General features: G+C 38.3%; 1 protein-coding gene across 2 annotated transcripts in view; it reads left to right on the forward strand.

Moving 5' to 3' along the window:
* The first annotated feature begins 388 nt into the window (after positions 1–388).
* Positions 389–15,606, forward strand: part of TMOD1 (tropomodulin 1) — a 93,795-nt gene continuing 78,577 nt past the window's right edge. Inside the window, exon 1 of one of the 2 annotated variants that reach the window (XM_063455283.1) lies at positions 389–533. The gene's annotated coding sequence lies outside the window, so the exon portion shown is untranslated. Of the gene's footprint in view, positions 534–700; positions 733–15,606 lie in introns of those variants that run through there. The other variant, XM_063455284.1, reaches the window with a different exon arrangement.

Here is a 15,606-nt window from a genome sequence, read left to right on the forward strand (position 1 = left end):
CAAAAGAGTGTGCCAGGTGTTCCCTGACATGCCCTACTGTCCTTTTAAACTAATTTTGGGCGACTCTAACCTGCATTATCTGTTATCACAATAATAATAATGACACATTATCAAGTACAATGGTTGACAATGTGTCATTATTATCTTATATAAGTGAACATTTTAAGTAAATCATTTTTAAAATAAAGGCTCTTTATAACAGAATTATCGATAAATATTCTAATTTTCATTAAAACATCCCTGTGAGAAAGTTATTAACCCAATGCTTGTCTAACACGTTCCCTGTATGCATTGTACATTAAATGGAGGTGCGCCCCCCGGTGGTATCCTGTGGATATTGCAAGAGTGTGTGACGTCAGTAGAGTGACAGCAGCAGTGCCTCTGACTGCAGAGATCTCTCCTTAACCTTAGCCAGGGAGCAGCTCCAGGCTAGAGCTTCCAGCCCAAACCCTGTTTGCCCTCAGTGCCATCCTCCTGTGCTGAACACACAGGGGTCTCCATCCTCCAAGGCAACAAGGTCCGCTGTCCAGAGGGTAAGGCAAAGTTCCTATTACTTTTAACACAATATAAAGCTTTTGTTTGATGTGAATGCTCAGCTAGGACCATATCTGGTCAAAATATTCAGTGTCACCAAAGGGGGACTCTGCGCAGCTTCCCTCTATAAATAGCACAGACAGTGTTCCTCAGAGATTTAGCCTGAGTCACTTATAGTGGGGACTCTAGTGCTAAATGGTATGTCCTGACTGCACACTCTGCTGGGGATTTAAACCTGAAACTTTCCCAGTGCTGAAAACGTCATTATTATTATTATTAATGTCAGATGACTATTATTATTATTTGTTTGAAAAGATAATCTAGAACGCTGAGTGTCTGTCACTGAATATTAAAGCGTGAGTGAATGAATAGTTCAGGCTGTTTGGGATAGAGAGAGGGATTCAGGGTAAGTTTACTAATTGTTACTGTTGCAGTACTGTGTAGGGAACAGGTGTATACTGTGTGCTCATTGTCTATGGGTAGAACAAGATTTTATTTCTTAATACAGATCAAATTCCCTTTGTAATATGAAATACAGAGAAAGTGAAGTCTCTCTCAGTGAGAGATGTGTGTATTTCAGCTTCATACGAGAGTTTTTTTTTTTTTGTTTGTTTTGTTTTTTAAAGAAGCCTATTTAAAATGTGGGCACCATTTCTTTTCATATTGTTTTCAATACTCATTTCCTTTAACCCCTTGAAGACCAATGAGTTCTCATGCTATTATTTCAGTCTGATTCCCAAGGACTCTATGTTAGTAGTGAATATCTTGCTTTATTTGTTGTTTGCACGGCTATGCAGTTATGTCATTGTAAAATGAGCCAGATGTTCCATCTTAATACAGGATCTATAAAGGATGCTTTGTTAGGATGGAATTAGTCCGGCATTGGCATTAAAGAGGTTAATATCACTGACAAGCACTCTTATCTATCAAAAAGAATGTTATCTGAATTCTCCACATTAAGGGACTGATATGTGCCCAAAATATCACCAGACATTATTGTAGATTCCATAGAATGTACTTTTTTGTCCCCTTTAGAATTACAAACATGTAACCCATCTAAAACTTATACTCAAGAAATACAAACAATGTCTGAATAGAGTACTTCACTGAACGTTATTAAGAAAATATCTCCGTTTTATTAATCTATCCATTAAGGATTTTTAATTGTTGATTCAGTATAATGTCAAATGCGGTTTATCTGGGTTACACCAACAGATTCTTCTTACCCTTCTAAAAGTCAAGTGATTAAGATCAGATTCTTTATTTAGACCCCACACCAAATATAACCAGACAGAAAGCCTTTGTCTTAAGTGATATTTATACATAACGCCATGCCTAATACTGACATTAGGTTGAAGGTGAACTTCGTTATTTGGATTTGATTTGAGTATTGAAATTATTTGGCAATTGTGGAGAACTGACAGAAATAGCACATTTTTATCCAAAATGGTAAATTTTTCCAACACATTTATTTTCCCAGACTGCTTACTAAAATTTGCTATTTCCGTTGATTGTTCTTCAGATTTCCCAATGTAATAACCAAATAATCTGTTAATTTTCTATCTTAAAAGCGCACCCTTGATTCTTGACATTATGGAATATTTAGAATAGCTGTGTGTGCATTCCATTAATATCTAAACTTTTTTTTATTAGCCCCCACCATGACTGCTTTAAGGTTTTTCGGAAAAGAAAAAAAAATGTATTTAAATTAATTCTTCCCAGCAAATTTCAAATAAAGGAACCATGGATGATATGACTCTGAGTTGCTTGCCCATTGAAGAAGAAGCATACAGGTTGCCAGCCAACTATGTTTGTGTGTAGTATTTATATATTGTAAAAATAGTCCTTATTGAAAGGTAAACTATAGTTGTAAATGGCCTCTATATATACTGCAGTACAAACTAATGCAAAAATAAATAAATACAAGTAAAGTTAAGCTACATTTTTATGTTTACATTTTTTTCTATATTATATGTATTTATTGATTATAAAAATCTTAAGCACATAATATTGCATCACCAAATACCAAAGTTTCTCTGTTATCTCCACATTGGATAACTCAGAGTATGTTAGAGATGTTAGGGAACCTAAACATCTGATTTTGCCATAATGGACACAATTTGTTGAAAATGGACTTATTAAAACCCGCAATGGCAATTCTCATATTTAATAACACCAATTCCAGTCGAAATTTGATCCGTCCGAATCTGTGTCATTTGATTTAAATTGTTCGGTCTCTAGTTTAAAATCAGTGCTTTTTGCATCCAAACCCTATACAAAATACAGGATTCAAAATATGTACAAAGCACAGTTATTACACTAAATCAGGGCCGAATGCGTCCTCCAGGATGCATATTCGCAAATTATCATTCACTTGCTTTTTGCTAGCTAATTATAATCTGAAGTACTATTTGCCCACGAGCAGCGCTCGCAGCCAATGGGCAAATAGTTTAAAACATTCGGCAATGCCAGGTTTAATCATGTAGCGGCTGGCTAGCTCTTACTAGCCTCCTGTCACATTTAAAAAGTACAATTTTTTTTTTTAAAGCCTATGATGTCGATATGATCACCATATTTCTACAAGGGAGGTTTTTAACCTCTGTTATGCCCCAATTTTCCATGCTGCGGATGAGTGCATATCTGCTAAGCAGTGAGCAGCCAATAGCCGTGAGCTTTGGACTTGCTATAAATGCCCATTTGTGAGTTTCTTGTACAGGAGCTCACCTTGTTTTAAAGTAAGCACAATTTTTAATCAAAGGAATGTGTTTTCCTTTGAGCTCATCATCCAGAAGTGTACTTCAGTGGGGGCTATCCCTCTCCCTCTGCATCTATATAACCAGAGCCAGACTTGGTTCTGATCAACCCAAGTGGATATTTGCTGTGGTTTATTTACTATGGGGTGAATTGAATTATTTGTTATTACATATTTACCTAAATCAAAGTTCCTTCTATGATATAAGGGAGAATAAGTCTACAGATGCTTCTAACTTACCGACCAGGTTTCGTTCTTAAGACCGGGTCGTAAAACAAATTGGTTGGTAAGCGAGGCACATGTGCACCAGTGCAGGTCTATATTCGGGGAAATTTCCCCGAACATAGACAAGCAGAGCAGGGAATACCCCAAATCTATGTTCGGGAAACATAGATTCCATGGATTCCCTGCTCTGGTGTATTTTTCTATGTTCAGGAAAATTTCCCCGTACGTAGACATACAGACCATTGCAGGGAATCCCTCTAATCTGTGTTCAGGGAAATTTCCCCGAACATAGACCAGGGAGGGAATCCCTCTAATCTATATTCGGGGAAAATTCCCCAAACATAGACCAGCTCTCTAACGTGGGAAATTCCCTACGCTAGAGAGCTGGTCATAAGTGCGAGCCGCCGCTAAACAGGTAGGTCGCAAACTGAGGACCACCTGTACGCATACTTGCTATGCAGTTGTAAACGTGGGGATTGCTTGCACAAGTATAGTGTGGAGTGCATGCAGCTGATCCAGAACTAAAATCAATTATCACACATTAGTTTTTATTACCCGCCTTGCACACTTTTAAGGAGCAGTCAGTGGCTGCTCACTGTAACGATAAACTAGCAAAAGGGCAGTTTGGGAGTGAAGTCTCTAGAGAAGTGAAACTTGTCTGTAACAGCGCTCTGATTGGCTTACAAGTGCTCTACCGAGATTACAAGGTGTGGCAAGCCTTTAAAAAGGGTTTTGCTACCTTGGAAGCTCATTCTACATGGAACCCTCACAGAGCTCACACAGATTTGTTTTTGTGGCGGGAAGTTTATTTTTTTGGCAAATCAGGCTTTTGTTTTTAGTAGTAACATTGGAAATTAATTGTGTTTTTGGCCTAGTATAACTTTTTTTTTCTGAATAAGGTAATAGGTACTAGCGCTTAAAGTGGTTGTTTAAATGAGGGAAATATTCCAAGAAAAATATAAAAAGTAGCAGCACAACACCAAAGTGTACAACTTGTCCCAAAATACACTAAGTAAAATAGAAAGATAAATAGTGTAGCGCTTATAAAATAGTAAACTGTACCTCGAATAAATTAAAACAATCCAAGTACCTAAAAGTATAAATAATACATCACAGTGCAGATTATATAAAATCTAAAGAATATATTTGAAAAAAATATATTTAACACTCACAAACAGAGTGCTAATGAACCTAGCTCTGGTGTGAATAGCCTTCGGGTCCATTTAGGGAACCCACCCCTGATGGATATGTACGTCCACTCTTATTGGAAAGTATATAAAACAAGAAAATAGAGTAGCACCAAATAAGTTGATAAAAAAAGTCTTATGCCAAATCAATACTCACAGACATAGAGCCCCAAATGGATCTATCACAGTGCTTTGTGTAGTTTTGGACTACACTCCCTCTTTGTAAGTAGCACGGAATACCGGAAACCAGGTTAAAAGTATAACAAATGTATTTCATACACACTTTAAAACATAAGAAATTAAAAAGGAACAGTGTCCATTAAGTTTTCCCACAACGCGTTTCACCACTAGATCGTAGCTTCCTCAGCCAGGTGAAAAGAATACTGGTCCCTGGTTTACCAGTTTTGATTATATACCTTCTCAATAGGGGGATAATAAACTGGTGTCTCTACACCTGTGTGTTATTACCACGTTCAGGTAATATGCTCTAATTCAAGCCTCCTTATCGAAGATGATTACTTACCACGGCAGTCGCTCTCACCTGGAGCTCCGTCGTGTTCCAAACCTCTCTTTCTATGCTCGGCGTCACACTGCTTCCTTGCGGTTTAAGCCTCATTCTGATATGTTGCCGACGTCACGTTGTTTCCTTGCGGTTCTGGCCTTGCTCTCATTTAATGTGTATCTGTCCTTATTCTGTTATCCTCCTTGTTGAGTCAGTCCTATAAATAGAGTCTTTATCTTGTGTATCTTACTTGCCTCAATCAGATATGTAATTAATTTTCCGACTAATATAGTGGTATAGTCAGCACTTCCACATATTGCAGGTTACATATCCATATAAAAAGGGAAAGAGTAAGAGAACATATATTATAAAAGTATAATGATATATTTTTAGTCACTACATCAGATGCCTCAATCTTTAAAACCATAAATGTAAAAAATCCCCCTGGTAGACCCATTGTAGCAGGTGTAGATGCGATCTCAAGTAGGTTGTCTCAGTACATTGATGTTTTATTACAATCACTAATCCAAAAAAACAAATCTCCCATTTAAAACATTTTTAAAACTTTTAGATGGATATAAATGGGAAAGTAAATATTTTTAGTGACCTGTGACGTCGCAGTATTATACAGCAGTTTACCCCACGAGTATGGTTGTAAGGCTGTTGAACATTTTTTAAAGGAATCCACTGAATTTTTAAACCCTCAGATAAATTATTTTAGAAGGCATCAACCTTATTTTAACAAATAGTTTTTTCTGGTTTAGGGAGGAATTTTTCTACAGATTAATGGAAAGACCATGGGGACTAAGTTTGCTCCCAGTTATGGCAATCTTTTTATGGCGTGTTGGGAAGAAACCTATATTTATGGTCATCACAACTGGGAGCATAACTCGGTCTCCTATGGCCGGTAGATTGATGACATTCTCTTTATCGGGAAAGGAGATGTGGTGGGATTGGAGGAATTCTTGGACTTTTTAAATGACAATATATGCTGAATAAAATTAACTAGCACTTGGAGCCAGAAAAAGGTAGTCTTCTTAGACCTTAATATCTATATCGAAGAAGGGAATATACTAACTAAAAATTATTTTAAACCAGTAGATTCTAATAGTTTTATTGAACATATTAGTTGTCACTTTGCGCCTTGGCTGGAAAATGCCCCTAGAGGACAGTTCCAAAGATCCCGAAGAAACTGCACAAGTCTAGAAACCTATGAAGAACAATCATTAAAAATTAAAGGAGACTTTCTAGAAAAAGGATATAAAGAAAATAAACTGGAGACATCGAGATTAGAGATTAAGAATAAAGAAAGAAGAGAAATGTTGGAATACAAAATAAAGGATAAGGAAGCCATGAAAGACGTTCCTTTTATTTGTAACTTCAATGTAGAAAATAACAAAGGAGGACAATTATAAGAAAATATTGGCCCATTTTGTTGCAGGATCCCCTTTTATAAACTATTTTACCAGCACAACCTAGATTCGTTCATAGAGGAGTAAGAAATTTAAGAAGTACCTTGGTAACAAATTTTATTAAGGAAAAAAAAGAACCACTCTATAATTTTTAATAATAAAAAAGTGTTTTTTGGTTGTGTATGTACAATGTACATAGTTATATAGCTGAAAAGAGACTTGCATCCATCAAGTTTAGCCTTCCTCACATATGTTTTTTGCTGTTGATCCAAAAGCACTTCCAATTTTGCAACAAGCTAGGGAAAAAAATCCTTCTTGACTCCAGAATGGCAGTCAGATTTATCCTTGGATCAAGCAGTTATTACCCTAGACTGAAAGATTATATCCTTGAATATTCTGTTTTTGCAAGTATGCATCTAGTAGCCGTTTGAACATCTGTATGGACTCTGATAAAACCATTTCTTCAGGCAGAGAATTCCACATCCTTATTGTTCTTACTGTAAAAACAACTTTCCTTTGCCTTAGACGAAATCTTCTTTCTTCCAGTCTAAACGCATGACCTCGTGTCCTATGTAAAGTCCGGTTTGTGAATAGATTTCCACACAATGGTTTTTTATTGGCCTCGAATATATTTGAATAATGTTATCATATGCCCCCTCAGGCGACGTTTTTCTAAACTAAATAGGTTTAAATGTGTTAACCTTTCTTCATAGCTGATATGTTCCATTCCTTTTATTAATTTTGTATCCCGCCTCTGCACTTTTTCTAGTGCCATAATATCCTTCTTTAGAACAGGTGCCCAAAATTACACTGCATATTCAATATGTGGTCTTACCAGTGATTTATAAAGAGGCAAAATGATACTCTCGTCCCAAAAATGAATGCCCCTTTTCATGCATGATAATACCTTACTGGCTTTGGCCACTGCTGATTGACATTGCACATTGTTGCATAGTTTGTTGTCTATAACAATTCCCAAGTCCTTTTCGTGTGTGGTTATCCCTAATTCGCTTCCATTAAGGGTATATATTGCTTGTGTATTCTTTACGCCGAAGTGCATAACTTTGCATTTTTCAACATTAAATTTCATCTGCCATTTGAGTGCACAGTCCCCCAGTCTATCTAAATCCCTCTGCAGCAAAGTAATATCTTGCTCACATTGTATTATTTTACAGAGTTTTGTGTCATCTGCAAACACTAAAAAATTACTTTCAATGCTTTCTTCAAGATCATTTATAAACATGTGAAATAGAAGGGGTCCCAGAACAGCCCCTTGAGGGACACCACTTGCCACCTCTGTCCAGCTTGAAAATTTACCATCAATGACAACTCTTTGTACTCTGTTTTTAAGCCAATGTTCTACCCAAGAACAAGCATTTTCATCTAGGCCGATTTCCTTGAGTTTGAACACTAATCTATTGCGTGGGACTGTACGGCTTGTAAAAAGTCAGGAAATACTAGAAGGAGTATTAAAGAAATTAACACCAAGGAAGGAGAGTCAATACTTGTTATTCAAAAAATATTATTTATCTTTTAAAATGTCCATGTGGCCTAAATTACATAGGTCGAACCACAAGAGCTTTACACATTAGAATTGGGGAACATATTCAAAAAGGGTTTGAGAACCATAGTGTGTCCTACCATTTTAAACAAATACATGGTCAGGACCCCAAAGGTATGTTTTTTATAGGTTTAAAGAAAGTGGAGATTGGAGGGGAGGGGATTTTATTCCAAAAATGTGTAAAACGGAGATGGAGTGGATTTTTAAAATGAATACTTTTATCCCATATGGATTACACTCTGACTTTGAATTTTGTCACTTTTTATAAGGTCCTGATTCATTTTTATTCCCCCCATTAATTAAACCCATAATATGAAATATAATAATAAAATATCCAGAATATTGTTAAATTATTTTTAATAAATCTAAAATGTTTAAGTCCAACGTTGGTCACAGGATTTTTTTGTCTGTTTATTTCCTATTCTCCCGTAGAGACAACAGAGTTATTTACAAAAGTGAGAATTCAAGGTGAATTCAAAGTGAATTTCTAATGTAAAGTAAAACCTGCTGAGAGGAAAACATTCTCTCTGTCAGCTATGCTTCTAGTTCAACTTCTCTGGCCTTAAATATTAAATTCACTTTGAATTCTCACTTTAGTAACTAACCCTGATAGATTCATACTAATACAGCAGGAACTGTCTCCAAAATTTGCTAAATCCATTTGATTCCTTGAAATTTGAGTAGATTTACTGCATCTCCAGCATTCACTGATACACTTTCTGGTGAATGCCATTGTTCTACAGTACTGTTTAGCAAAGTGTTAAAAGTGTGGCTTTCACTCCATACAGCACTTACGGAGTAGCCATTAGCTTATAATACAACAGATTGCAGGGGGTGTTTGTAGACTTGCCTGTACGCCATCACACATCTTGTCAAGCACTTGGGTAAAAGCTGCCAAGTCTAATCTCTTCGTGAAATACTGAGAATAAAGAGAACACATTTAATGTGAAAATAATGGATGCTGCTCTGATTAGCTTCTGAGCTAAGTTATGGTTAGTAAAGAATCGCAAATCTGTATGTATTAAAATGCATTGAAAATGAAGATGCCAGGAATCCTTGATAATTCATTCAATCTGGATGTTAGATCAATAAAATACTTTGTACGAAAACTTTTAAATATTAAACTGAAAATATAAATTTGCTCACACCCAGCCCTACATTGTTTTACATAAAAGAATTTAAAAGGAAACTATAGTGCCAAAATAATTACATATTTTTAATTTGTTTAAATTTGTTCCTGGCATCATTTTGAGCTCTGTGGTTTGAAGCCAACGATAACGAGTAGTCAGGTAAAGAGTGCTGAGGTCTGAAACCAGAGTGAGGAGCTAGGATGAAGGGTTGATCTGTAAATGTAGTCAGGACTGGAGAGCCAATATTAGAGGAAAACGATGAAGGACAAAGTTGAGATGTTGGGCCAAGAGCCTAGTCAGGTTACAAGAACCGTGGTCAGAAGCAAATGATGATGGAGAATAACTAAAACCCCTTCAGTGACTTTCCTGAATCCAGCGCAGATGTCCCTCGGTGCTGGGTCAGGCTCCGCCCATGCTCCTCCCCCGCCAACCTCAGCCGGCAGGGGAGACCTAATGCGTATAGCCGCGCGCGCATTAGTCTTCCCCATAAGAAAGCATTATTTAATGCTTTCCTACGGGGATTCTGGGGACGCTGGAGGTCCTCATGCATAGCGTGAGGACTTCCAGCGTCATTTAAAATGCTTTTGGTGTTTTGAGAACCCAGAAGTCCCTCTAGTGGCTGTCTGATAGATCATCATCTATAATAGCACTCAAGATAATTGGTCCGAATTACTACCATGGGCCGAGTTTGCTAGGAACAATGCTGACCATGACTCCTCAGGACATAGCCCATTTTTTGTTAATAATGGCCGTCATCCTACTGTGCTTCCGGCTGTTTTTTCTGACATGGCTAGCCCTGCTTTAGATGACCGCTTCACCTCCATTCATGATACTTGGGTCAAAGTTCACTCTGCTCAGGAAACTGCTGCTGACCGTTTCAAACATTAATCTGTAAATAAATGGCGAGGTGCCAACCCTGTTTACCAAGTGGGTGAGACGGTTTGGTTATCATCGCGCAACATCAAGCTTAAAGTCCCTAGCATGAAGTTTGCTCCTAGATTCCTTGGCCCGTTTCATATCCTTCGTAGAATTAATCCTGTCTTATATTCTTTGGCTCTCCCTACTTCCTTGCAGATTCTGAATACATTTCATGTCTCTTTGCTCAAACCGCTTGTTTGCAATACATATACTGTCCCACGTGTTCTCCCTCCTCCCTTGGTTGTTTCTGGACAGGAGGAGTATGAGGTCTCCTCCATAATTGATTCCAGATTTTCTTGGGGCACTTTACAATATTTAGTTGATTGGAAGGGGGCCTGCCGACCATTCTCGGGTTCCGGCCTCTGACATACATGCTGACGGCAAGATCCGCTATTTTCATGCCAAGTTTCCTCTCAAACCTGGTCCTGCCCGCCCGGTGGACGGTCTTCAGGTGGGGGGTAATGTAACATACTATCCCTCATTTTGCCATGTCTGCACCCAGCGGTCGTGCGCCAGCATAGCTGACACTTGCAGCATATTAATGGACGCCGGCTGCTGCGGATCCACGGCAAATTATACCCCCACATCTGACCACGTTACTGTTGACGTTGGCATGCATGTGACATCATGTGGGAGCCGTGCCTGCACGGTTTGGGGTCAAAGATCGATCTCGGACAATCAGAAAGCATGTTTAAGCCCTAAATGACCTTTCCTCATTGCCCTGTCGTGGTTTCCCTAGTAGTTGTCCGAGAGTGTGTTCCTGAACAGTTATATTCTGTTTTTTGACTTTGGCTTAGTTTTTGACTTCCCTGTGTTCTGGTATCCCTGACTTCTGGCTTTCCTTTAACATTGTATCTATTTCTGTATCCCTTGACCTCGGCAAGTATCCTGACTATTCTTTGGTACGTTCAGTCAGGCCATTCTAAGGCCTGGTAATACGTTACCTATTAGTTCTCTGTGTGACACAATTCTACGTGCTGGATCAAGTAGTAATCCTGACAGACTTCAAATATATATAAATATGTATTTATGTAATATTTTTACATAATTAAGTAATTTTATAGATTGCAATTTGAGGGACCTGCATGACAACCCAGGCCGAAAGTTCAGAGAATTTAATTTGGTAGCACTGTATTTAACTCTGTTACTTTCTATGACACCCTAAAACCTGTACATGGGGGGTACTGTTTTACTCAGGAAACTATGCTGAACACAAAAATTAGTATTTTAAAACCAGTAAAACATATCACAGTGATGATATTGTCAGTAAAAGTGAAGTTTTTGCATTTTTCATACAAAACAGCACTTTCACTGATGATATAATATTTGTGATACGCTTTACTGTTTTTAAACACTAATATTTGTATTCAACAAAGTCTCCCGAGTATAACATTAACCCATGTACAGGTTTTATAGTGTTTTGAAAGTTACAGGGTCAAATATATGGTCAAATTGTTTTACATTGAAAATTGCCTGGTTGGTTATGTTGCCTTTGAGAGTGTATGGTAGTCCAGGAATGAGAATTACCATCATGATGGCATACCATTTGCAGATGAAGACAACCCAAGGTATTGCAAATGGGGTATGTTCAGTCTTTTTAGTAGCCACTAAGTCAAAAACACTGGCCAAAGTTAGCGTTCATAATAGTTTTTTACATTTTAACACACAAACAAATATAAATGCTTTGGCCAGTGTTTGTGACTAAGTGGCTACTAAAAAAAGACTGGACATACCCCATATTGAATACCCTGTGTTGTCTACTTTAAAAAAAATATGTACATGTGAGGTGTGATTCAGAGATTTTACAATGTCACTATTGATACATAAATATATATTTTGAAACAGCAATTTCCTATTATATAACATGATACAGATAATGGTATGTAAAGAAAGCTCTTTTTGTCCTAAAAAAACGATATATAACTTGTATGGGAACAGTAAATATGAGAGAGGAAAATTACAGCTAAACACAAACACCACAAAAGTGTTAAAACAGCCCTGGTCCTTAACGTACAACATGGCCAAAACAGTCCGTCCCTGAAGTGGTTAATTAAGCAGTCTTTATGTATAGATCATGCTCCTGCAGTCTAACTGCTCAATACTCTCCCATTTAGGAGTTTATTCTCCTTTTTTATGCATTAAAAAAAATGTAAGTTTCAATCAGATGTTAACTTGCTTTAGACATTTTTATCTCCTTCTCTGGAAACGCAAGACCAGTTGATTTAGTACTATTGGTAGGGATTATGCTGTCAATTTTCCTGAGAGTAAGTTGTTGAGAACCATTTGTTCGTGTGATTTCAGTAAAATATAAAGATAGGAGATGGTAAAGAAGGTCTTTGGAGCAAAGTAAATTGGACAAGTTGTTAAACAGAAAAAGTAAACAGGACGATGGCTTGGAGGAATTAGAAAAGGTTTGTTTAGGATGTTTGTTACAAAGACAAGTTGTAAAGAGATACTATAGTGCTCGAAATACAAATCTGTATTCCTGGTGATACCGGAGAAACTGACGGAAGCCAAGCACAGAGAGATGGACACAGGTTTCTTCAGGAAGGAAGAGATTCTTTATTCGATTCACCGACCGGGACTCAGAGGGACTAATGTCACCAAAAAACAGCAAAGTCTGAGTCCTGATCATACAGTGTAGGTCCCTTATATAGGCATGTAGCTCCTCCCATAATCAGTTCAACCTACACATACTCTTATCTAATCAACCGAATAGAGACTAAATTCCTGTTTGACCACATGGCTTGCCCAGCACAATGGAGGAGGGGAAATACTTGTATATCCTGTATTCCTACACATGCTCCTTACACTACTGATTGTATCGTTGCCACGTACAACCAACCGACCGATACATCAACATATGCAAGTGCACATACCACGTAGCAATCTTGTCTTAGTAAATTTATTTTTACTGAGATTCCACCACACTGGCACTATAGTTTCCCCTGCCCCTCCCCTTCCTGCTCCCCCCAGCGCTACAAGGGCTAAAAACACTTGCAACACTTACCTGATTCAAGTGTTTGATGTCGTCCAAAGGGTCGTCCAAAGGCCAATATGCACCGAGATCATTGCTGCAGTGCTTTCCTATGGGGATTTCACTGATGCTGAATGTCGTCACCCAGAGCGTGACAATGTCCAGCGTCAGTTATACGAGCAAACGTCTGGTAAAATCCCGAAAGGGCTTCTAGTGGATATCTGGTAGACAGACTCTAGAGGCTGTCTTAGTGCTGCAATGCAAACAGTGATGTTTCTATAAAACTGCAATGTTTTACATTGCAGCACTAAGTGTGACAGGGACACTGCACCCAGACCACTTCAATGAGCTGCATTGGTGATGCCTATAATGTGCCTATAGGAAGGTGCTACTGTTTCTGTAAATAGAGAAATCATAAGTTATATGAGATTAGGAGAAAGACCTAACGAGATGTAATAGAGTCACAGTGGTAATTTGTAATATGGTTGGGCAATCCAGAAAGGACACTTGGTAGGTAACAGGAAGTTAAGATGGCAGGGTGGCCAGTGTTGTTATAGATTTAAACTTGTTCTTGAAATGTGTAGCATGTTCATTAAGATTGAATTGTAAGTGTGAGAATAAAGATTGGAGTTAAAAGTTGTGAAGAGCATTAGTAGGTTGGCTTAAAATTAGGCCAATAGTAGAGTTAAGTAGGAGAAGTAGAGTTATTTTGTGAAGTAAAGCGCAGAATTATAGTGTCACATAGACCTAAATGATGAAATCCTCTTGCCATTTGGATTTTTATACATTTCACGTTTTGCAGGGTGGTAACATTTTGTTTAATAGTTTTGATTTTGTTTACTAGGGCAGATGTATTTATTGCTTAGAGTGACATTTGGTGAAGGGACACTTTGATTTAGTGCTGAAGAAAGAGTGTTGTTAAAATAATATGCTGCTAAACAGTGACAGGAAAATGTAATTAAACAAGGAGGGAAAACATTTCAATGAATGTGAGGACTGAGCAAGGTCATTACTTACCAGCTGTTGATAAATACAAGTAGAGATGGGTGTGTCTCAGATGTTATAGAAGGATGGGTGAAATTACTGAAGATATATGTTGATATTCCCTAATTCCTTAGATGTTTAACCCCAGGCTGAAATGTACCAGACCTTGAGAGATCAACCACTTTTTTCCCTTTAGGAGACTCCTATGTATTTTCTGACACTTTTCCTTTTATATATATATATATATACTGGTGTAGATAAAATTTAAATATGAGCTTATTGCTCTGTGATTCTTTCTGGTACTGTTTGTCTGCCGAATCAGTATAGCTACTTAGTATCTTCCAATTGGTCTGCTAAATCACTGTATTCTTGTCCTAATCTCTCCTGGATTTAGGGCCTAAGAATTGTTGCACCCAGTGGCACATTCTAATGCTGGGGGCTCCAGTAAGCTTGTGGTCTGCACCTCCATATTCATTCCCTTCTGGGGTGGATCAAAGTATTGCTGTGGGTTACCATGTTAACTCTCTGATTCATTACCAAGTGCTGACCAAAGGGAGCAATGAATGTGGTTTGCTCCCCCTGGAGTTCCTGACCAGATAGCACTCCACCAGGGATCAACTACCTCTCCCCCCCTCCCCTCCAAAGTAACCTAGTGGGATGGAGGAATAAACTTTAGGTGTTTTTTTATTTACGCACACACCACTGCAATCTGCATCCTCACAAACACACAATACCGCAAGCAGCATCCTAACAAACACGGAACACCACATTCAGAATCACCACAGACGTGTAACACCACATGCAATGTCCCTCTGGACATGCAACACACGTAGTGCCCCACAGACATGCAATACTTAGGGCCTAACACAGAGAAAATACTCAGGCAGCATATGTCCACATACACAACACCACAAGTAATCTTCCCCTGCACATCCTCCATACACAACACCACAGTCAGCCTACATACACACAACACCATCTCCAAGCCATGTCTCTTTTTTTGTCTTCAGAAATACAACCCCACATTCACACATTGGTTCTCCACATAAATACACCCCCACATTTGCACACTAACACTTCCTAGAAATACATTCCCCACACGAGGGCTAATTGGAAGAGGGGTTATGTGATTGTTGGTGATAAGCATAGCCGACATCAGAAGGTGACAGCCAGTACTCAGTAAGTGGCCTGGTCGATAAGTGGGATCCATATATAAGGGACTGCATTGTAGAATTCTGTAGAATTGTAGAATTCCTTAATGGACTGCACTAACTGCCCCTTCTTCACTCTTGAGAAGCAGTACTGGGAGGAAGGAGTGTTGGATCACTTGCTTCCATTATTCATGGAAGCCACTTCTTGGCTGCCCTGTTCCAACTTAATCCACACTGGACCCCAGGAAGCCATACTTCAGCTGCATGATGGCA

This window comes from Pelobates fuscus, chromosome 5 (assembly GCF_036172605.1).
Source record: "Pelobates fuscus isolate aPelFus1 chromosome 5, aPelFus1.pri, whole genome shotgun sequence".
In the NCBI taxonomy this organism is placed as follows: Eukaryota; Metazoa; Chordata; class Amphibia; order Anura; family Pelobatidae; genus Pelobates; species Pelobates fuscus.